This window comes from Lissotriton vulgaris, chromosome 10 (genome assembly GCF_964263255.1).
Source record: "Lissotriton vulgaris chromosome 10, aLisVul1.2, whole genome shotgun sequence".
In the NCBI taxonomy this organism is placed as follows: Eukaryota; Metazoa; Chordata; class Amphibia; order Caudata; family Salamandridae; genus Lissotriton; species Lissotriton vulgaris.
The window spans coordinates 631592469-631614912 of record NC_141698.1 but is presented as its reverse complement, the minus strand read 5'-3'; the positions used below and the strand labels follow the sequence as shown (position 1 = coordinate 631614912).

General features: G+C 47.9%; 1 protein-coding gene across 2 annotated transcripts in view; it reads left to right on the top strand.

Moving 5' to 3' along the window:
• Positions 1-22444, top strand: part of KMT2C (lysine methyltransferase 2C) — a 1555522-nt gene that overhangs the window by 300699 nt on the left and 1232379 nt on the right. The window lies entirely within an intron of this gene.

Genomic DNA, 22444 nt, shown 5'->3' with positions numbered 1-22444 from the left:
GCCAACACTGAATTAACTCTCAATTGTTAGCCTTAGGGGTCAGAACCAATTATACATATATCCGGTGTAGCCGTCCCACATTGATGGTTTTTCCTGTAAAGGATGAATATGTTGCTCCAAATACATGTGGACCTTCCCCATTGATCTACATTATTTTCAGTAGGCTGGCAGTAGTCTTCTAGCATCTGTTAGGTTTTGGATCTTAATGTGACTGTACCAGACCAGATCTGGTAACAATAGCTCTGCATTTCCTGTTTTTCTGTGACTTGGGGTTTGAAGCTATTCTTTTATATTTTACTGATTCTTCAAAGATAACGTTTATTAGGCATACTAGGTTTAATGTGACCTCCTAATGTCTTGTGGTCCAAATGTGTCAACATTGTCAAATGTAGATGTCTGTCTGATTGCAACATCTGCATGTGGCGTCTGTTGGTTGACACTGATCCTTAAGCTTGTGTCTACTGTGCCTCCATTTCCAGGAATATTATCAGGAAGTTGGATATCTATGTGTTTGTTGCATGTGTTACAGGAGATACCCGTACTCTGGTTACTCCTGCCAGCCATCCGTTGTTGGGCTCAGACTTTTGCAGCTTGTTTTCCAAAGAAGGCTTTCGAGTCAAGAGGTGTGAGGACTCCTCCCTTAGTTGGCAATGCACATGACCGTGCACTCAATTGTTAGATAGTTTTTTTTCCTTAATCCTTTGCAGGACGTGTATCCACGAGGCTCAGTGTTCGGTGCCAACAGAGCGGTTTGTCAGACCTTTTCTTGCATCTTTTTAATCCCGGTAGCTTGGGAAAACACTTTGACGGCGAGCGATCCAGATTTTCTAATGTTTCAGCAACAGGAATGGTACAGGGTGACCAGGTCCTTCAGTATCCGATAGTTGAAGGCCTTGTGCCCCCGTCAGGGCTTTTTCCCCTTTCTCTCAAGCTTCCTCAATGAAAACGTGGTTTTAGTGATGAAAAAATTCACTTTTTCTATATTGTTCACATTGCCACTTCAAATACCCTTGGAATGGGTCTGTCTCTCCCCGGAATATAAGGACATTGTGTGTTCTGCCTGCCCTATCTTTCGTTCCAAAAAGACCCTACGACACTCATGGGAATACAGATGGACCCATGAGAAAATTCGGCAGCAGCAACCAGATACTCTTGATCATTTTTAGGGAGCAAGACTTCGAGCCAGGGCAGGTCAAAAATCTTGATCATCAGAACAAGAAATCGCCCCCTTATCTCCGAACTTCGAGGCAGAATTCTCCGAGTCTGAGGAAGAACAGCAGGGAAAACCCAAAGTTGTCACGTGACATCGAAGTCACAGATCATGAGTACTTACCTCAGATGTTTACATCTACCCAGATCGCCAGCCTTGGGCCATGGGCTATTATGTTCACAGTAAAAGCCAGCTTTGTGTAACTGGAATACAAAAGACATTCAACTGGACCACCACTGCTCTCAAGCCATGGTTTGCAACGGACAAAAACTTTGAATCCAAGACAGACTCTGCCTTTGGTCACAGAGCAAAGCTGACATTTTGTGTTATAAAACTCCACCTTCAACTTTCAAAGTCAAAAGATGTTTTGAAGTTGGTACCAACAACTAAAACCATATAAATATTTAAGCAGAAAATTGCTTTTGATATGCCATTTCCTCAAAAGCAAGGGAAATCCAAGGAAAAGTGCATCAGGCAGCCTCCTCCACCTACACCACCATCTCATATGCCTCTACCATCAGCCTATCCTCTACACACTTAGAGTCACACTGTAGACACATGTGATACGCCAAATGAACCAGGTGTAGAGGTTCCATGAGAGGATTACGCCGTTGTTTCTCCAAGTGATGCATACCCAGATGTGTATCTAGTTAAGCAATTCCCACCAGATGACATTGGCTAGAATTTTCATCCCTTGTGTCCACGCTGCTCGCAAGCACACAAATGAACAGGATATGCTCCCCTTCCAGATAATGAGAACAAAAACTTAGATGCGGCAGGCTTAAGAGTAGCAGTATAAGCGGCTACTCATTGAAGAATTGTCATTTCTGTTGGTTTGCTCTCTAGATATCACAGGGCACACTGGGTTGAGGTACATGATCTCCTTAAACATTTCCCAGAACCATATAGACAAAAAAGTGTTGATCTTGTAGCAGAGGGAAGGAAAATTTCCGAGACCAATATTCTTTATGCCCTCTATGCTGCTTACACTGTGGCAAGGGGTATTTTTGCAAGTGTGCTAATTAGGTGATTGCTACGTGTTTCTGGCTTCAAGCTGGTGAACATCTTTTTGAACCCCAAGTTGTCCAAATGTTAGAGAAGCTACAAAAAGATACACATCAAAAGCTGTGGGTGCTCTTCATACAGCAACACCAAGGGGTTCCTTTTGGAGACATCAGTTTCAAGCTGGTGCTTAAACTACGCCTCCAGACACCACCTCACGCTACCAGTAGCAGCCGCAAGACTACCATCAACAGACACCAAAGGGTTTTTCTAGAGGCAGGGGCGGAAGTAAAGGAGATACTGGGAAATGAGACTCCGCAAGAAAACACTAACTCCCTTTGCCTTTCTCCTATCAACCAACATCTGTCGGGGGCCTGCGTCAAGATTTCCTAGTCTATTGTGAGTAGAGCTTAACAGACAGTTGAGTACTAGGCATAAGCCAACATGGGTATTACTTGGAACTCATTTCAATGTCAGCAAATAAGCGACCACACAAACTTGCCCTAAGCAGCGATCACCAACGTCTGCTACAAGAAGAAGGGTTGCTGCTACTTCGAAGGGGTGCAGTCAAGCCAGTACCCCAAAAGCAGCGGGGTAAGGGAACTTACTCACTTCACTTCCTCATGCCCAAAAAGGACAGCTCGTTCAGACCAGTTCTAGACCTCAGGCCACTCAACAGATACATCCTGTCAGAGCATTTTCACATAGTATTGCACCAGGATGTGATATCTCTACTCCAACAAGGTGACTACTTGGCAGCTCTAGGTCTAAAGGATGCCTCCTTCCCCATCCCTCCCATCCAGCAACATTACCTGTGGTTTGTGGTAAGTGGGAAGCCTTACCAGTTCAAAGTACTTCCTTTCGTTGTCACCACTGCCCCAGGAGTACTCACAGCAGTAGCAGCACACCTAAGGATGCAAGGAATTCATGTATTCCCCCTCCCTAGAAGATAGAATGATCAAGACTTCAAGCCACCAGCCGTGTCTAAACCATACACCGAGGACCATCTCACTTCTTCACAATCTGGATTTTACTATAAATGCTGTCTAATCCCTCCTACAACCACTCCTTATACAACCTTTTCTCTGGGTGCTTCAGAACTCAGTTGTAGGCTAAGCTTACCCCAGCCCACAAAATGTGTTTGTTGGGAGCTAGTATCTCTTTATTCAGTCACAAATTAAATTCACTGTCAAAACAATGATGCCCCTATTAAGCATTATTGTCTCTTGTATTGCAATTGTTCCCCACGTTGGCCTACACATGCTTCCCCTAAAACAATGCCTAGCAGCACTATGGTCAATACTGGGAACGGCCAGCACCCGTTGTTCTCTTCAGTGGTAGAACAGCAGCAATTTATTGACAGGCAGGCTTTTTCAAGATTCTAGCTGCAGATGGCCATTACCATGAACACCTCACAAGCCAGGTGGGGAGCTCACCTCTGTCCCAAAGCAGTTCAAGATTTATGGGCTCCAGCCCAACAAGCTCATCATATCAACTACTTGAAGCTTCTCACTGTCCAACTTGCTCTCAAAGGCCTCCTACCACTTATTTGGTGAGAGGAGTTGGCCTAACGGCTAGGGCAGTCGACCTCGAAGCTGGGGAACCAGGTTCAAATCTCTCGGCAATGATGCTGAACATCCTTTGATTCTGGGTAAATCATCCACCAATTTATTCACCAGATGGCAGAATACTTATCAGGGTTGGAAAACAACTTTGCAGACCTGTTAGGCAGGACTCATCAACAATTCCACGAGTGGGAACTCCACCCACAGATTCTGTAAGAGTATTTTGACCACTAGGAAACTCACAAAGTAGACCTATTTACCACCAAGAGTACACCAAATGCCCAAATTTCGCCTCCAGGTACCCACACGCATGTTCCCTGGGCAATGCTCTATGGATCAGCTGGTTAGGGATATTTGCTTACAGGTTTCTGCCTCTTCTACAATTAGTACAAAAGATATGCCAAACTTCACATGCCCTCATACGAGTAGCCGCTACCGGGGCAAGACAGTCATGGTCCTCTGCCTTACTAGAAATGTCCATCCATTCGTAAGAGAAGCTCCCCAACATGATCAATCTGCTCATCAGACACCCAGATCTCCTACTGCTCAATCTCAGGATTTGGCACCTGAGGTCTTAGAATTTGTCTGTTTAGGCTTACCTCAAGAATGTATGGACATTCTCAAGGAGTCTCCTAGACCACTTCACGTGCTTTCTACGCTGCCAAGTGGAAACAGTTTGTCCGCTGTTGTATTGTACCTGTTGTTCAAGACATCAATACTTCTTTTGCAAAAGGCAGGATAAGCGTATAATTCTATACAACTACATTTAACAGCAGTTGCAACTTACAAACGAAACAGGCAACATTTGTCCCTTATCCGCATTGCAGTGGGTAACGTTTTCATGGATAGCCTTAAAAGGGTTATCCCTCCAAGGGTCCCACCAGCCACACTGTGGAATCTTAAATTTGTACTCCCATTACTTATGTGTTCCCCATTCGAACCATAACATTCCTGTAACATACAGTTTCTGTCCTGGAAGGTAGCTTTTCTGGTGGCAATACCTTTGTACACCATATTAATGAGATGCAAGCTCTCAGATTACATGAACCTTTTATACAGGTCTATGAAGACAGGGTTGTTCTCGGGACAAATCTCAATTGACTTCTCAAAGTAGTTTTACCATTCCACTTTAATCAAACTATAGAACTCCTAGTTTTTTACCCAGACTAGCAGAGAGAATCATAATACTCTAGATGCGAAACGTGCCCTTGTGTACTGCGTTGATAGAACATCTTATTGCCAAACTACTCGGCTATTTGTGGACTTTACAAAACTTCACAAAGGATAATTCATATCAAAGCAGATATTGCTAGGAGAATAGTTTAATGTATCCAAACTTGCTATCACAAGGCCAAAAGAGCTCTTTCGGAAAGACCTAGAGCCCATTCTACCAGAACGAATGCAGCATCCATGGACATCATAGTTAACATTCCATTAGCAGACATTTGTAAGGAAGCGGCTCGTCAAACCTCTCACATTTAGTAAATATTGTGTAGATGTACTTGCTAGGCAACAAGCAATGGTTGCCCAAATGGTCTTTAGGACATTATTACAGACAGGCCATCTACATGCTAGCTACTGATTGTGAGAAAGTATTGTCTACGTAGAGCATGTGTATCTACAGCAACAAATGCTTTGACCAGAAAATGGTGCTTACGCTGTAATCATCTGTTCATAGTGCTGTGTAGTGACAAGTGGCACCCCAGGAAGTGAGCAATGATCAAACATTTTACCACTTTCTTTTCACACTCAACATCATTGATATTCTATCTTAGTTCCCTACATTCCACTGAGTGAAAAACAATCTGAAGGTGCAGTCTATGTCCTGGTGCATTAGACTCTTAGCCTAGAATCACAATAGACCTTGCAACTCAAAAAAACAATAACTTGGCTAAAACAAAAACAAAAACTTGCAAACGTCTGGACTGAACAGTAGATGGCAGGATTATGCAGAGCATGTTAATCTACAGCACTGGACACTAGGAACAGTTTGATACATGGTAAGTAATATTTTCCTTCTGATTGATGAAATATCTTCCTGCAGATTCCTCATTGCTCTTTCTTTGCCCCTTCTGATGCATAGTCCTTCATAATGTTCCTAAGTTGATACTTCTCTGTGGTTTAAAAACAAAATAATAGTCTGCTGTCACGGTACTCAATTAGATGTAGACTTGACACCACGGACTCGCTGGGCAGAGCGATTTCCAAGACGGTGGCGATTCGTCGCCACGCCTGGCTGAGGTCTGCCAACTTCTCGGGGGATGTCCAGGCCACGCTCATGGACATGCCCTTCGATGGCCGTCTATTTTTTGGCGACAAAGCAGACAGTGCGCTAGAGCGTTTTAAGGACTCCAGGGCTACGGCCAAGTCCTTGGGCCTAGGCCAGCAAACGTCCGCTTTTCACCCCTTTTGTGGCCAAGGAAGGGGCGCCCCCACACGTCCAGCCAGCCACAGGCCACAGAACCAGTCTCAACGCGGTCGAGGACGTGGATACCGCCGTGGTGGTGCCAGGGGACAACTGCAGGGTCAGCCCACATCCGCTCCCGCAGCATCTGCCTTTAAGCCTTCCTAGTCCGGCATTTCAGGCCCATTCGACGCCAGTGGGGGGCAGGGTTCGCCATAATGTCTGACAGGTGGGTGCTGCAAATCGTCCAAAGGGGCTACTCCCTCACCTTTGAGGCGACCCCTCCAGCCATGCCACCGCAGTACCACCGCATGTTGGGGGATCACTTGCAACTTATGCAGGAGGAAGTTATGGCCCTCTTGGCCATGGGGGCCATCGAGCGTGTTCCTGGGCCAGGAGTAGGAGTAGGATGTGGTTGCTAGTCCCACTACTTTCTGATACCCAAGAAGGGCAAAGGAGGCCTACGCCCTATCTTGGACCTACGGAGCGTCAACGGCTTCCTCCGGAAGGAGAAGTTCAAGATGCTGACTTTGGCTCAGGTCATAGCTGCCCTGGAACCGGGAGACTGTGTGGTGGCGTTGGACTTGCAGGATGCGTATTTCCACATCCCTGTCCTGCCGGCCCACGGGTGCTACCTGCGGTTCAAGATAGGCCACAAGCACTCTCAGTTTACTGTTCTCCCCTTCGGCCTTACCAGCGACCCTCGGGTGTTCACGAAAGTGATGGCGGTGGTTGCAGCTCATCTGCGCAGATCAGGGGTTTCAGTCTTCCCCAAGCTCGACGATTGGTTGTTGAAGGCGGGCTTGCCCCAAAAAGTAGTCTCCCACCTCGAGACTACGGCCGACCTCCTGCACTCGCTGGGGTTCTCCATCAACGTTCCGAAATCACACCTGTGCCCCTCTCAGAAGCTCCTTTTCATCTGAGCACGGTTTCGGGTTTATCCCCCCGAACAGCGAGTTCTGGATATTCAGGCTCTCATTCCGATCTTTCAGCCTTTATCCCGATTCTCAGTCAGGGTGACGCTGCGACTCCTGGGGCTGATGGCCTCCTGCATCCTTCTGGTGCATCACGCCAGGTGGCGGATGCGGGCTCTGCAGTGGGACCTGAAGTTTCAGTTGGCACAGCATCAGGGCAACCTGTCCGAACACGTCCTATCCTCAGAGGGCACTGCGAGTCAGATGCAGTGGTGGCTCACGAACCGCGATTGGGTCAGCGGCAGATCCCTCTCCCTAACCCAACCGAAGCACATAGTAGAGGCGGATGCTTCCCTCCTGGGATGGGGGAGGGGCCACATGGGAGAGGCGGAGATCAGAGGCCTCTGGTCTCCGGTGGAGTCCCCGCTTAATTTCAACCTTCTGGAGCTGCGGACGATCCGACTTGCTCTGAAGGCATTCCTTCCCTCTGTCCGGGGAAGTGTAGTGCAGGTGTTCACAGACAACGCCACTGCCATGTTGTGCTGCAACAAACAAGGCGGGTTGGGGTCGTGGACCCTTTGTCAGGAGGCTCTGCGCCTCTAGACATGGCTGGAACACCAGGGCGTCACCCTGGTGGTTCAACTCATCGCAGGTTCCCTGAACGCCTGAGCGGAAGAACTCAGCCGCCGGTGCATGATGGATCACGAATGGCGTCTGAACTCGGACGTGGCACAAGGTCTCTTTTGGCAGTGGGGAGAGCCTTGGTTAGATCTATTCGCCACTGAAGAGAACGTGCAATGTCATCAATTCTTGGAATTTCCAAGGCGGCACTCACTCGGCAACACTTTTCGTCACGAGTGGAGCTGCGGTCTGTTGTACGCCTTTCCACCTATACCACTTCTGCCCAGAGTGCTAAAGAAGATCACCCTAGACCAGGCCCAAGTCATCCTTGTGGCTCCGGACTGGGCATGAAGATACTGGTATCCGGAGCTACTCAGCATGTCAGTCGATCCCCGGATTCGTCTACCTCTTCAGGAGGACCTTCTGTCGCATCAGCAGGTGACGGTCCTCCACCCGAACCTGTCCAACCTCCACCTCCATGCGTGAAGATTGAGCGGCGGCAGTTGAGGCCATTTGACTTGCCTCCTGAAGTCTGTTATGTGATTCTGGCTGTCAGGCGTCCCTCCACAAAAACGGTATACGCCTGCAGTTGGAACAAATTTGTGGCAAGGTCCACAGCAAAGGCTGTGGATCCACTCTCTGCCCCCCTTTCAGAGGTTCTCCTGTTCCTTCTTTCTGCTGCCCAGCAGGGCTCTGCTCTGGGCACTATCAAGGGCTACCTCTTGGCCATTTCCGCCTTCTTAAGGCTACCTGGTCAGCCTTCTCTTTTCAAGTCCCCTGTTGTAAATAGATTCTTGAAAGGCATCACACACGTTTCCTCCGGTTCCCTTCGTGATGCCTCAGTGGGACTTCAATCTAGTTCTAACGTTTCTGATGTGCGCTCCCATTGAGCCACTTCATAACTGTCCTCTTCGTCTTCTGACTCAGTCAGTCAGTCAATACCACTTTATTCGATTAATAAAAATCCTAAAAGTATACTATAAAATACATCCATGATTAGTTTTTATAAAACTCCTATATACAAAACAATCATTTTTTCCAAAAACCTACAATTTCATTATAATATAATATAAAAAATAACCTCTAAAATTCATAGTTCTATCATTCCAGTGTTTCTTAATTTCTTAATCCGAACGGCAGTTACAAAAAGATTTGCAATATAAAAGATGTTCCGTGGGTTATCCAGTAATTGTAGATACAGCAAGGCTGGTTTAACCTGTAAAAATCCTTTATCTTTTAACAATGGGATAATGTACTTTTCGAGCGTCAGTATAGAATGTACAAAAAAATGTAAAGTGCGCAGTATCCTGATTTGAGTAACAATCACAGGGACAAAGAGCACGTCCTCTGGTTTACACCACCCTGCAAAATCCCCCAAAATGCGGTAAAGCTGGTTTAAACGGAATTTTGTTAATAACCAATGATGGAATGGTTTTGAAACAATTTTTAAGTAGGGCTGAATTGTTAGGGTTATTACTGATAAATAATGTGCCCTAACCAGGGTTTTTTTTTAGTTCGACTGCCTCTCGTTCCTGTTCTCAGTAGTTCAGGAAGTTAGTTTTAACCCACTTTACATCTGCTTTAACTGTTCCCTCAGGTGCAAAGAAGATCTCAGGTCTTCCCAGTGTCGTAAACATTCCTTTTATATAGGACAGCCACTGTATCTCATTAGCTCTCTCTAGGTTCACACAGTCCTTTAAAATCTTGTGATTAAGTGATAACTCTGGGTTTCAACCATGTTTTGATCCAACTGAGTACTCATTAAATTAGAAACATAACCCATTCCCAGCTCCTGATGGACTGCAAAAGTTGCAGTGGATTGGGGGAGGGAAAGAAGTGAACGAAAACATTTATTTTCCGCCTTCTGGATACATTTCATTTGTTTATAGCCCCAAATTGCAGCACCATATGTCGCGATCGCTAGGCATTTTGCCTTATAAATAGTAAGAATGGCTTCACACAGTTTACCACCTAAACGCTGTGCAAAACTAAGTAAGGCTGATGAAGATCTTCTAACAGAATTTGATTTAGCCACAGATTGTGTGGCCCAGGAACCCATGTCATCAAATAGGACCCCCAGATAAGTAAAGGCCTTCACCCTTATGATCTTTACCCCATTGCACTAAAGAGATCTAATGTTATTCTTATGCAAGCCCAAAGACATGACCATTAATACTGCATCATCCGCGTATAGGAGTACCGGAATTGTAATATTTCCTATACGCGGGATGTCTGGGGTAGCTTTAACCAGGGTTTTATCTATTGAGTTTATATATAGGGTAAAAAGGAGTGGGGCCAGGATACATCCTTGGCGAACCCCTCTACCCGATTTGAACCCTCTAGTACAATTACCCTCCTGCGTCATCCTAATAGACTCGTACAGATCCCTGTGCAGGTCAGCCAAGTAATATACCAGACAGGGATCAATACCCAGATCAAGCAGGATATTCCGCAGCCTTGACCTATTCACCAGTTCAAAGGCTGTGGATAAATCCATAAAGCCTAGATAAATTGACCCTTTTAATGCTACAGTGTATTTATTTACTAGCAGATGTAAGTTAAGACACTGGTCCACTGTACTTCTACCTGATCTGAATCCGTATTGCGCATTCGATAATCTCTTTTTCAGTCACCCAGTCTGAAATTTTGGCCAGGATTACTTTCCCTAAAATTTTAACTGAGGAATCGATTAGTGATATGGGCCTGTAACACCTTGGGTCCCCTCTTTGCCCTTTTTTGAGCTCAGGGATAATTATAGAGCGGGACCAGGAGACCGGAAACCCCTGGACCGCTGTCGAGTTAAAAACATTGGTTAAAATCTTTGCCCACAGTTTAGGATTACATTTATATAAGTCAGCAGGGACTCAGTCAGGGCCTGGCGCCTTATTACTAGCCCTATCAACTATTGCCGTCTCCACATCCGGCTTAGTAAATACCAGAGGGGACAGGGGGACACTATTATGGGGTACCAAAAAAGGTTCAAAGACCTCATTACTCCCATAGATCTTTTCAAAATTAATCAGCCATTCGTCTTCTGGGATATTTACTTCTAATATACAGTTCTCGTTACCCGAAAACAACGGGCTATTCACAATAGACCAGAACTTTGCACTATCCCTTAAAATTTCATTAGACATTAAGGCTTCCCAGGCCTCTGTTTTAATTTCATTTTTTCGGGTCTGGACCACTGTCTTATATTTTTTTTCTTAGATTAACTATAATTTGTTTTATCCCTAGGTTTAATTTTTAGGGCTTTTAATAAGTCTTGGTGAGCTCTAGAACATTTTGAATCAAACCATCTTTTTCCTTTTTGTGGCTGTAGTGTAGTTCCTATATTCCCAATAGGCTCTGCGAATTGGAATAACATAAACAGGAGTGTAGATGTAGGACTGAGGTCATCTAGGTCTCTACTGACTATGTTAGACTTAATTAGTTTTGCCAGCTAGCTCAGAGGTCACTAGAAAATTTCTCAAATGTTCAGGAAAGGGTTAACCGTCCTGATTTAGACAAGAAGGGATTCGTTTCTGACAACCGCATAAACATGACAACTTTGCTCCCCCAGAATAAAGAGTGTATCTCTAGAGTCGTGTGAAAACAATAGACAGCTATTTCACTCAGTCAATCGTGCATGCTTAGTTCCACCAGAGTGCAGAGAAATAGCGAGACTGGCGTTTTCAATAAAAAGGTGTAATTTTATTGAGCAGTCTTCTTTCTCATGCAAGAGAAATGAATTGCCACTATTGCAATACTTACTATAAAGTAAAGTGCGTACAGTAAAAGTAGTATTATGAAATAATACTGTAAAAGCATTGATATGGTTTCTTAGCCATATGATACTTTTAAATGGATAAAATATATACATACATAAAAACATTGACTAACGAACTCAACTGGTGCTTCTAAATATGCCTACCTGACCTAAGCCTAATACGTGGGAAGGAGTAAGTAAGTTTGCAGTTTTAAGTTAAGTTTTTGCCAAGTATCGGAATCTCCCTGACTTGCTTTTTAGCTTCCTGTTTAACTGGGTACTGCCTTTGTGCACTTGGATTGACTTTTTAACTAGATTTTGTGTGGAGGAGACTCCTCATCCCATCCTATATGATTCTTATATAAAGCAGGAGCTTGGGCCACTGCCCATTTTCTTGCAAATGTGTATTTTTTATGAATTGGAATATGATTTGAGAAGGCAGGTATAATCATTTCTTCGCCATGAGGGCACTCCCTGACAAACTCTGGTGGCCAGTCTTTTTCAGCTAACAGGATGTCATAGCCTTTAGAAAGTTTCTCCCAAAAGAGACCTTTTATTTTCCTAGTTTTATCTCCCTCTATACGTAATGTTATCTCGTATAGTTTATGGGACACACTAACTCGTGTGTCTGCAGTTTCCACCTGAATGTATTCATTCGTTTCCACTGTCTCCAGAAGATTCATCAGGATCTTGCGAGCTATGGTCACTTCTGCTGCGCTGTCTAGCATTGTCTGGGCCCACTCTCCGTTTTTCAGTTTTGTCCTCAGAATCCTCGGCATGTTTAATTTTAATACTAGCTACCTTCTTTCTGGGAAATTGTGGTTTTTTACTTTGATGAGCAGGTTCTTTGTCTTTGGACTTGACGTGGTCTTCCTTGTGTTCTGACCGTCCTCTTCTTTCTGATTTCTGTGAGGAAGTCTGAAAAGATCGAGAGGGACGTGTATCAATATCTTTATCTATCAGGTTTTCTCAATTTATCCCTATCTCTAAGGTTGTATCTTTTCTCAGAGGGTTCCCTTTGGGGAGACTTGCCTCCTCGGCCAGGAGATCTTTCTCTCCGTTGAGGAGACCTTCCTCTGGACTGGAAACATTTTCCTTGGGAGTGGATTGTTTACTACCCTCCCAACCCTTTTTTGGAGTATTTAGATTATTTTTAATAAATGTTTTTTCAGGATTTTCAGTTAGGTGGGGTTTTACTGGTTTCCCACCCAAACTATCACTTCCTAGTTCTTCATGTGATTTTTCTATGATTCTGGCAAGTTCAAATGGGTGGTCTGTTGTATCTGTCTCCTTCAATTTTTGGCGGATTGCCACACATGCTGCTTCTCCTTTTATGTTGGCTAATAATCTAGCTGAGACCTGCTTAAAGACTTTCAGTAATTTGATACCCAGAGTTAAAGCAGGTTCTGGACCATATTCGTTTTGAATCTGTCTTAGTACATCTGGTATGACTGCCATAGACGGGACACCATGTGTTTTTGTGTAGATGGAAGCAAAGACCGTGCCCAAGTGTCACAATCCTCCACATGTGGTGCGACCCCCCCATTTGGAGGCAGATGTCAGAATCCTGCGTTTTTCATGAGGTGTAGTATTAGGAAATACTGCCTCTATTTGAGTTATTTTTTGAGCTAACCAGAATGGGATTTGTTCCCGTTTTATGGGTGTTTTACCAAGACATGATTGTATGTTCTGTGGTGTAATTTTGTTTGTATTCCCCTGATGAGGGGTCAGTTGTGGGATGTTAATTGTTGGTTGGACTGTTGCAGTCCGCATGACATATTGGGCCAATTGTCTATGTATTTTAATTAATAGTTTTAGCTGAGCTAAAAGTTCCTGGTCTGACATTTTATCAATGTCTGGATGTGGTGTGTAGCTGGCTAGAACAGGCCACGTGGCTCCTGGTCTACCTAGTGGACCGTGCCTGGTGATGTGATTTTGATGTTTTAGGGTGCCATTAAACCAGAACAGGTGCTCTTGGTAAGTTAGTGGGATTTCAACGTCCTCGAAAGGAGTGTATATATCCGGAGGTTCCTCTATTTTGTAATAGTGGAAATCTTTTGTTACAGTGTGTGCTGCTGGAAAATGTATCCATGTGTAGAACACCTCTGTCTGCCGATACTCATGTGCCTCTATCACGAATATGACAGTACCACCTCTTGGTGATAGTCCATTCTCTATAAGTTTAAGAGTTATAGTTCTTCTTATATTGACCGGAATGATTATAGCATTCGGGTCTTCATTTTGGAGACTTGTGTCATCCGCTAGGAGTTGAGCTGCTATTCTAGCTTGCTCCCTTTCGTCTTCACTTTCTCCCATTTTACTGACAGAAAGTTTTGTTGCAGAGCAAGTTTCAAGGAAACAAAGATTAGGTGCACAATATTTTGGAACACTGAATCCTTCAACGTTGACTAAACCAAAAAGTAATACACAGGATTCTCATCCTACTAAGTTCCGGCGGATATTAACCTTTCACCCACTCCAGACGTCTATTGGAGTTTTTACGGGAGAAAGGGGTCTGTGTGAAAAGCACGACTGAGTTACTCTAGTGTCTTGCGTTAGTTTTATCGCCTTACCAAACGTTGGGCGCCATGTAGTGTAGTTTCTATATTCCCAATAGGCACTGCGCATTGGAATAACATAAACAGCAGTGTAGACGTAGGACTGAGGTCATCTAGGTCTCTACTGACTATGTTAGACTTAATTAGTTTTGCCAGCTAGCTCAGAGGTCACTAGAAACTTTCTCGAATGTTCAGGAAAGGGTTAACCGTCCTGATTTTGACAAGAAGGGATTCGTTTCTGACAACCGCATAAACATGACAACTTTGCTCCCCCAGAATAAAAAGTGTATCTCTAGAGCCGTGTGAAAACAATAGACCGCTATTTCACTCAGTCAATCGTGTATGCTTAGTTCCACCAGAGTGCAGAGAAATAGAGAGACGGGCGTTTTCAATAAAAAGGTGTCATTTTATTGAGCAGTCTTCTTTCTCATGCAATAGAAATGAATTGCCACTATTGCAATACTTATTATACAGTAAAGTGCGTACAGTAAGTGTAGTATTATGAAATACTGTAAAAGCATTGATATGGTTTCTTAGCCATATGATACTTTAAAATGGATAAAATATATACATACACAAAAACATTGACTAACGAACTCAACTGGTGCTTCTAAATACGCCTACCCCGGTGTACCTGACCTAAGCCTAATACGTGGGAAGGAGTAAGTAAGTTTGCAGTTTTAAGTTAAGTTATGTTTTTGCCAAGTATCGGAATCAAGAATTCTCTCTAAGGTTTTAATCAGCTCCGTACCTTGGTTATAGAATGAATGGGGTCTTGTATCTCGCTTCTTAGGACTCGATCTCCCAGCAACCCGCGAGGGTGACTTGGGAACACCAGAGCTGGATTTTCTCGGCTGGAGAAAGACAGCGTCTCTCTGTGTGTCAAGGGGAGGGGCGGTTTCCTTCAGCTCTCATAACAGCTGGGCTCCCGGGCAAGTAAAACGTTGCTCTGCTCCCCACCACCGTGTGTTTGCTTAAGGCAACGTTGGTATATTTATACCTGAAAGGTGCCGGGTTTGACGTAAGGTTGGACATAAGACGTCACTAAGAACAGTTCTTTCTGGACTCCAGGAGTTCTTGTGCAAATCAAAACAAAAGCAGGGGGGTTTCCCTGGCTGCTGGAGGCTTGGTTTGTTTAAAGAACACGTTGTGCTTTCTAGGAGTCTATGGGAGTAGCCTTGTCATGTTTTGGACTGCATGGGCTATTACTAAATATGGATATGATTCTTATGCCTTTATAAGGATATTTGTTATAACCACATAAGGGCATGATTCGGGAATATCGAATTAGGGCCCTAGCTAGAAATACAACATGGCTTAGCCCTAGAAGTAGTTGTAAGCTCTAATGCCACCTGTGTACAAATTTCTTCAAAGGCTATAATTACAGAATCCACCGAAGTAGAGGGATTAACACACTTTTCTAGTTCATCACCAAACTTTATACATAAATTTTCATAGAACACTTCGGGGATTACTTTGACCCATTTTAGCCTCCTTCCTTGCTCCTTAATTTTCATATCCGTGAACCCTTCTCCAGTATCTGCAGCATCTAAAAAGGAAAACCCTTTGTTCAGTTATAGTATCACCGGGTTATGATGATTAAAAATAGAACATAAAGCATTATAAAAAAGTACATGACCTAAAATTGCTGAGGAGATAAAAACATAATCGATTACTGTCTCTCTATCCCTTGCCTTGAACGTAGCGACCCTCTCGTTATTGTAAAAAAAAAAAACAGGCTCATAGAGGTCAGCATTTACAAGAAAATCTTCCAAGGCATCCCTCCTGGCAGTCTTCTGACTCTTAAAACTGCATTCCTGGTTGCCATCACCTCTGCCAGGAGAGTGAGTGAGCTCCAGGCTCTATCCTCTAAACCTCCTTTCCTCTCTGTCCATCCGGACAAGGTTGTTCTGAGGACTCGTCCTTCTTTCCTGCCCAAGGTGGTCAAAGCCTTTCATATTCGGCAGTTCATCACCTTGCCCACCTTCTTTCCGCATCCGCATCCCTCGAAAGAGGAAGAGAGGCTCCACCGTCTGGACCCAAAACGTGCGCGCTCCTTTTATCTATCTATCTGCGCCGGGATGCTCCTTCGCTGGAGTCGCTGTGCGCATAATAAATTGTTATAACATAACATAACATAACATCGCACACACCATTTCCTGGTGTACGACCAGCTCTTTGTTGGGTACGTGGGCGCTAAGAAGGGACGGGCGGTGCACAAGCGGACCATCTCTCGGTGGGTCGTCTTGTGCATCAAGGTTTGCCACTCTTCGGCGAACAAGGAGCCTCCTATTGGACTGCGCGCCCATTCCGCTCGGGCCACCGCAGCTACTACTGCCCTGGGTCGGGGAGCCCCTTTGCTGGACATCTGTCAGGCAGCTATGTGGGCCTCGCTGCGCATGTTTGCTAGACATTACTGCCTGGACAGCCAAGTCCGGAGAGATGGCTTTTTTGGCCCTTCCGTTCTCCAGGACTTTCTGGTGTTTCTTGGTTCGCAGACCCACCACCGGGGTTGGTATTACTGGGTTATCTATTCTAAGGTAAGGAATCTAACTCTAGCTACTGTTTCTTACAGATATATCGTAATGGAGAATGGGAGGGTGGAGTTTGTAAAAGGATGTTTACTTATAAGATAACTATCTGATTTATGTCAAGATAAACAACAACGTAAATGTATGTAACCAATAAGCCAAAGAATACACATCACAGTAATGACTGACGGTATTTGTAGAGCGCACTACTGCCGAGGCATCTTGGCGCTGTGTTAGAGATGAGCTAAGACATAAAACGCATACTTTAGTGTTGGCAAAAGATCCATGTTTTAATTTCTTTCCTGAATGCCAATCTGTTAGGTAATCTTCTAAAATGTTCTGGTAGCGTGTTCCAAAGTCTGGAGGCTAGAAAGGAAAACCTTTTTCCTCCACATCAAGCTCTTTTTATTTTCGGGATTTGTACAGGGCCACGAGTGGATGACCTTGGAGTCCGGGGAGGAGAGTAATGTGAGAACAGAGCTTGCACACCCTCGGCCCCAGCTCCAAACAGAGCTTTGTGCACCAGGCAGAGTGATTTGAATTCAATACGTTTTCGTACCGGAAGCCAGTGGAGATTCTTTATCGCTACATGACCCCACCCTGACGTCGTCCACGTACGTGACGTCAGCAAGGTCATATAAGTCCCTCTCGGCTCGCTGACATCCACTTCCTTCTTTTCCGCGTGCAATGCGGATCTGGAGTGAGCGGTTCATCTGGTCTGTTTTCAGGCCTCCTTTTCGACGCTTCGCAAGAGGAACAGTGTGCAATGCCTTAGGGCTTTAAAACTTGTAATTCCTGTTTGCGGCAGGTCTCAGCGATGGACCCGCATCTTATTTGTTTGTGGTGTATGGGCGAGCATCATGACTCCACGGATTGCGAAGCCTGCGAACTTCTGAAACCGAAGTCTCGGCGGGGGCGCCGTATGAAGCTTCTCTCCGCACGGCTGTCCCGGTCGGAGTCGTCTTGTCCTCCGGCCTCTTTGTCCACGGCAGGTCCCTCTTCTGTTCAGTTCCGCCGTTGATCACCCTCTGGGGTCCGGGTCCTTGCTTCACCACCTGGTAAGTCGAGGTGCTTATCGCCAAGGTCTTTAACCTCCCCTTCTTCTGTTGTCCGGGGCACTGGTTCCTGGAACGTTCCGGATGTGTGCTCCCGACAGAGTATCCGTCATACCCCCCACCCCCCCTTCCGCCCTTTCCGGGAATGGTGCCTCGCGGCACCAGATGGAGGCATATGCTGCGGCTTTGCAAGCCTCCCTTGGGTCCTTTTCCGTTGCTGGCGCGTCCTCGGCCTCTGCTTTTTGTGGGATCCCGACGGACTCGCCGGTTGGTTCGCCGGCGCCGATAGGGCCTTTGCCCCCCAGGAACACCGGAGATGTGGTGTCGTTAAGGCGCAGCCCTGCTGAGTCCCCCTCTTCGGTCCACGTGGAGTCGTCAGGGCGCGGCCCATCTGGGTCCCCCTCTATGACCCACGGCGCATCTGCCTCGCCACATAGCCACGCTGGGCTCCCTGTGGCACCGAAGGTGGTGATGGTGCTCATATCTCTGACTTGAGCTCACCTCGGGCTTCCCAGCAGGCGGCCGCCTGTCCGGAGCCAGGGTCGGCGATGTTCTGGTGCCGGAGGCTCGCCTCCGCTCCTTTCTACAGAATCCGAGCCGGTCTTGGATTAGGCGGAGGCGGCGCTACCGGCGCCGCCTTCTTTTTTCAGAAAGGGAGCTTGTCATAGTTTTGGCGCCGACTCCATGCCGGATGCAGCCGAGTCGGCATCTGACGAGGCACGATCGGCGCCGACACGCTTTGATGTGGCGCCATGTCAACGCCAGGTTGTGGACTCTTCTCTAGAAGCCTCCCGAGAGAGTTCGGCACCGTCCTCTCTCCCGGCGTCGCCGGAGGTATTGTAGCCAGTCCCCCCTTTGTAATTTGTGGAACTTCCAGATCCAGCAAGCTCTTCGCCTCCCCAGGAGCCCCATCAGGATCCTCATTCTTCAATGGGGATCCCTTACATGGGGCATTGGTCGCACCCTCAGTGTCTTGGGAGGGTCAGCTTACAACTCTTCCCCACTGATGAGCTGTTGTCCCCTCCGCGGAGGGCTACAGAGACTAGTGCAGCTATTTTGAGAGTGGTCTCATTGGCCACCCACGTTTTAAACATGCAACCCCCCTTTTGCTCCTTTGTCTGTGGACCTCTTGCCTTAGGTTCTTCACCGTGGGTCCGGCAATGTGGAGCCGCTTCTGCCCTTTTGGGTACCTGGGTCCGGCCTGCTTCAGGTGACCTGGTGGCTCGTTTAGTTTTGCACCGCCACCGCCCAGCTCCACGTGATCCGGTTTGTCTTTTTGTGCATCCTGATGTGCAGGAGTTTGTGTTGCAGACTGCCTTACCTTCCCTGCCACCTCCAACGCTTCCTCCCTCTCGGGAGTCCAGATGGCTTGAGTCATGGGGTAGGAACATCTTTGCATCCACTAGTGTACCCATACAGTCCTTAAATACAGTGTGTTTTGGCTCGGGCTACCTCTGCCCTGTGGGACTCTGCAGAGTCTTTGCTTTCCGCCACTTCTGAAGATGCTCGCGTTGATCTCCACCTCCTCCGGGATGGCCGCGACCTTGCCAAATTCACAATCAGCTCAGCCTTAGATACTGTGGATTCTTTGGGCCGAGCTATGGCGGGCTCTGTTGCCTTAAGGCTTCACGCTTGGTTGCGAGATAGTGTCTTCCCTGAAAATATCTGGGAGCGGATGGTTGACTTACCCTTTGATGGGGTTTTGCTGTTTGATGCTCACGCCGAGTTAGCGGTTCATCGGCTCCTTGCGGGTATCGTCCTCCCACTTACGTCTTCTTAGGCCTATCTTCCTTGGTGGTTCCTTTTCATTTTGCATCTTTTGAATGCGCTCTGTGTTTAACATTGACAGTGAACCTTACGTCTTCTTTTCTGTGGTCAAGGGTGATTACCCTTTTACTGGCATCCCTTGAATGCATTTTGCTTTGAGCTGCCTGTTGGCCTGCTGTGTACGTGTTCTACAGGTTGCTGTGCCTGGACCTCTGACTGTGGTATTGATCTGGTGGCTCAGCTCGGTAATGTCATACGGCTCGGAACTCATGTTCACGGGTTCAGTTTGTTGCTTGGCTTATTGCCCTAAGAGGTGTACCCCCATGGGGGCGTGGCTTGAGCACCGATGTAGGCAGAGGCGGACTCCGGAGCTCCTCCGCGGCTGCCCCTTGAACCCAATGATCCTGGACAGGTGACTCGGACCCCGGCACCACATCTTGTTGCGGATTACCTGGTGCTCCCCGCGAGCTGAGTTCCTGACGGTGCCGGGGGTGCTGCGAGGCAGGAGAGCACTGATTCCCCCCGGGGCTGTGGGCCGACGCCGCAGAGGACGAGATGACGGCCTTGTACAGCGGAGCTGGTGCCTGACCAAGGTGGCGATTCCGGGAACCGGTGGGCGCCTGGCAGGTGTTGCGGCCACATTGGCGATACCGAAGGGGAGGATAGGACTTCCTGATACCCTGACAGTGAGGAGGCGGCACACACAGGCGGGCGGAAAGCATCCCGGACGGGAGGACACCTGTGCCTGACCCTAACACGGCGGCGCCCTGAACACACAGGGCGCCATTTGGGGGCCAACGCCGGCTCTCTTCTTGCCATTAGCCCTACACAGCCTTTGGGCGAGGTTGCGGAGGCCCTGAAATCGACCTGCAGGGTGCCATCTGAGGACATATCGAACGGACTGCTCAAGAGCGGACTGTGAGGCGGACCAGGCCTGCAGAGAGGGGTTGGAGCGCGTGAGCTGGGGCCCCCATCTCTGCCTGTGCGGTTCTGGCTTCCGCTGTGGCCTGGATGTCCATTGTGCGCACCCCCGGGAAGTCGTGGAGGGGTGTATCCTGGGGCCTTGCTCTCTTTCCCCGAGGCGGTGTCGCCTTCTTCGCTGGGAGGAGATAAGAGTGGCTTTTGAGGCGATCCTTGTCCTTGTGGGGTTGGCTGCGTGCCCCCCCTGAGTTTGTCGCTGCAATGGGCATCTGACCGCGCAGGTGGGCCTCCATGCACTACCTGACGGCCAGCTTGTGGTGTTAAGAAGGTGGATGGTACTCCAGGCTGGGAGAATTACCCATCAGCGGCCCTAGAAGGTGAATTCATAGGACACCTGCGAGCCCTGAGACAGTAGATCCCCTACAGTTTCGGCGGGGTATCCCAGCACCACTACACTGGTGGTGAACTTGTGGAGAGGTCGGGCGGGTGGCGTTCTGTGCCACCTTTTAGCGGCTGTGCCATCGACGAAGTTGCCTTGAATCTTTTTCTCTGCGATAAGGCGGACCGACGCTGTGTCTCCCCTCAGATGGGCCTTCCTGACGACGCTGGTGGCGGGAGCCGACACTACCCTGGAGTTCTCCTGCGAGGAGGCGACGCTTTTGCGCTGGGTGCCCTTCGTTGCTAGCAGTGAACGCGACGACTATTAGTGGCAGGCGGAGCTGCGGTGGTGGGCTGGAGACAGCCGAATTGGTTTTCCACAAGTCCGGAGTGGAGCGTGGGGCCGAGAGTACTGGTACGGTCTTCGAGGGACGACTGTGTCATGCTGGTGCGGAGTGAAACTGTGGGCTCTCCTGACGCTGCTACTCTCAGTAGTACCTAACAATGAATATGGGCCGAGTGACAAAGAAGGGATTTGAGGTCCTACGCCTGGACGACCCGGAACAGCACACAGACGAGGAGGATGGTGATGCTGGGAGACGGAGGCCAGGGCGAACTGGGGATCCCACCTTGGGCGAAATTATGCAGGCAATTGTGGCCTCATGGGAGGCGCTCGATAAACGGATGGACGCCATTGGCTCAGACCTCACCCTACTAAAGGATGACCATAAGAAGCTCATGAGACCACCATGAAGGACATCCCGGACACGGTAACAGCCCTGCGCCACTCTTTAAATTAACTAACACGCAGAGTCAAAGTGTTGGAGGTGCGGGCAGAGGACAGTGAGGGTCGCTCACGGCGCAACAACCTTCGCACAGTAGGAATTCCGGAGCGAGAGGAGGGGGCAGATGCGGTCCGGTTCCTGGAGAGTTGGTTGCGGACAGAGGTGGCGCCGGAAGGCCTATCCCCGTTTTATGCTTTGGAGCGGGCACATAGGGTCCCGGCTTGCCTGCCTAAACCTGGGGCTCCACCACGGCCCATGGTGGCGAGACTGTTACATTACCTTGACCGGGACTTCTTCCTGCAGAGGGCTCGAGAACAGCAGAACCTGCAAATAGGAAACAGTAAGGTGATGATCTTCCCGGATTATACAAGGGAGGTCCAACGTCAACCGTCCTCCTTTCAGGCTGTCAAGAGAAAGTTGCACCAGCCCCATCTCCCCTTACGCAATGCTATTTCTGGCACGTCTGCGGGTGACGGCAGACGAGGAGACCCACTTCTTTCTTACCCCCCAGGCGGCATGGAACTGGCTGAAGAGCTGTGGTGGCACGGAGGTGCGCACCCCACGGGCGACCTCGCCGAGGGAGCAACGGGAGGCAACTCCGCCAAGGGGGGGCCCACTTCCCCCGAGGGATCACTGCCAGGAGCGAAACCGTGCCATATGAGTGTTGGCTGCCATCAGTCGAGGAGTGTCCAGCCCGGCGAGTAATGACACCGACGAGGAGAAGAGTGGGACAGAGAGCCCAAAATCTGGTAGCGCTAAAGGACTCTGGGATTTGGAGCTACCAGTCGTCACCCCGCAGACAGCCGACGGAATGTTTGGGTGATGGGGCTGCAGGGGTACGCGGGGCACATGCTATAAGGGTTGTGGCAATTCCTGATCCGCGGGGCCAGACTGCTGTGGGACAAAGCTGCAACTGATGCCTTTCCAAGACTGCTGGGGATTCAGCTGGCTCTGCGGATTCTATACCAAGGGGGGGCGGCCGGGG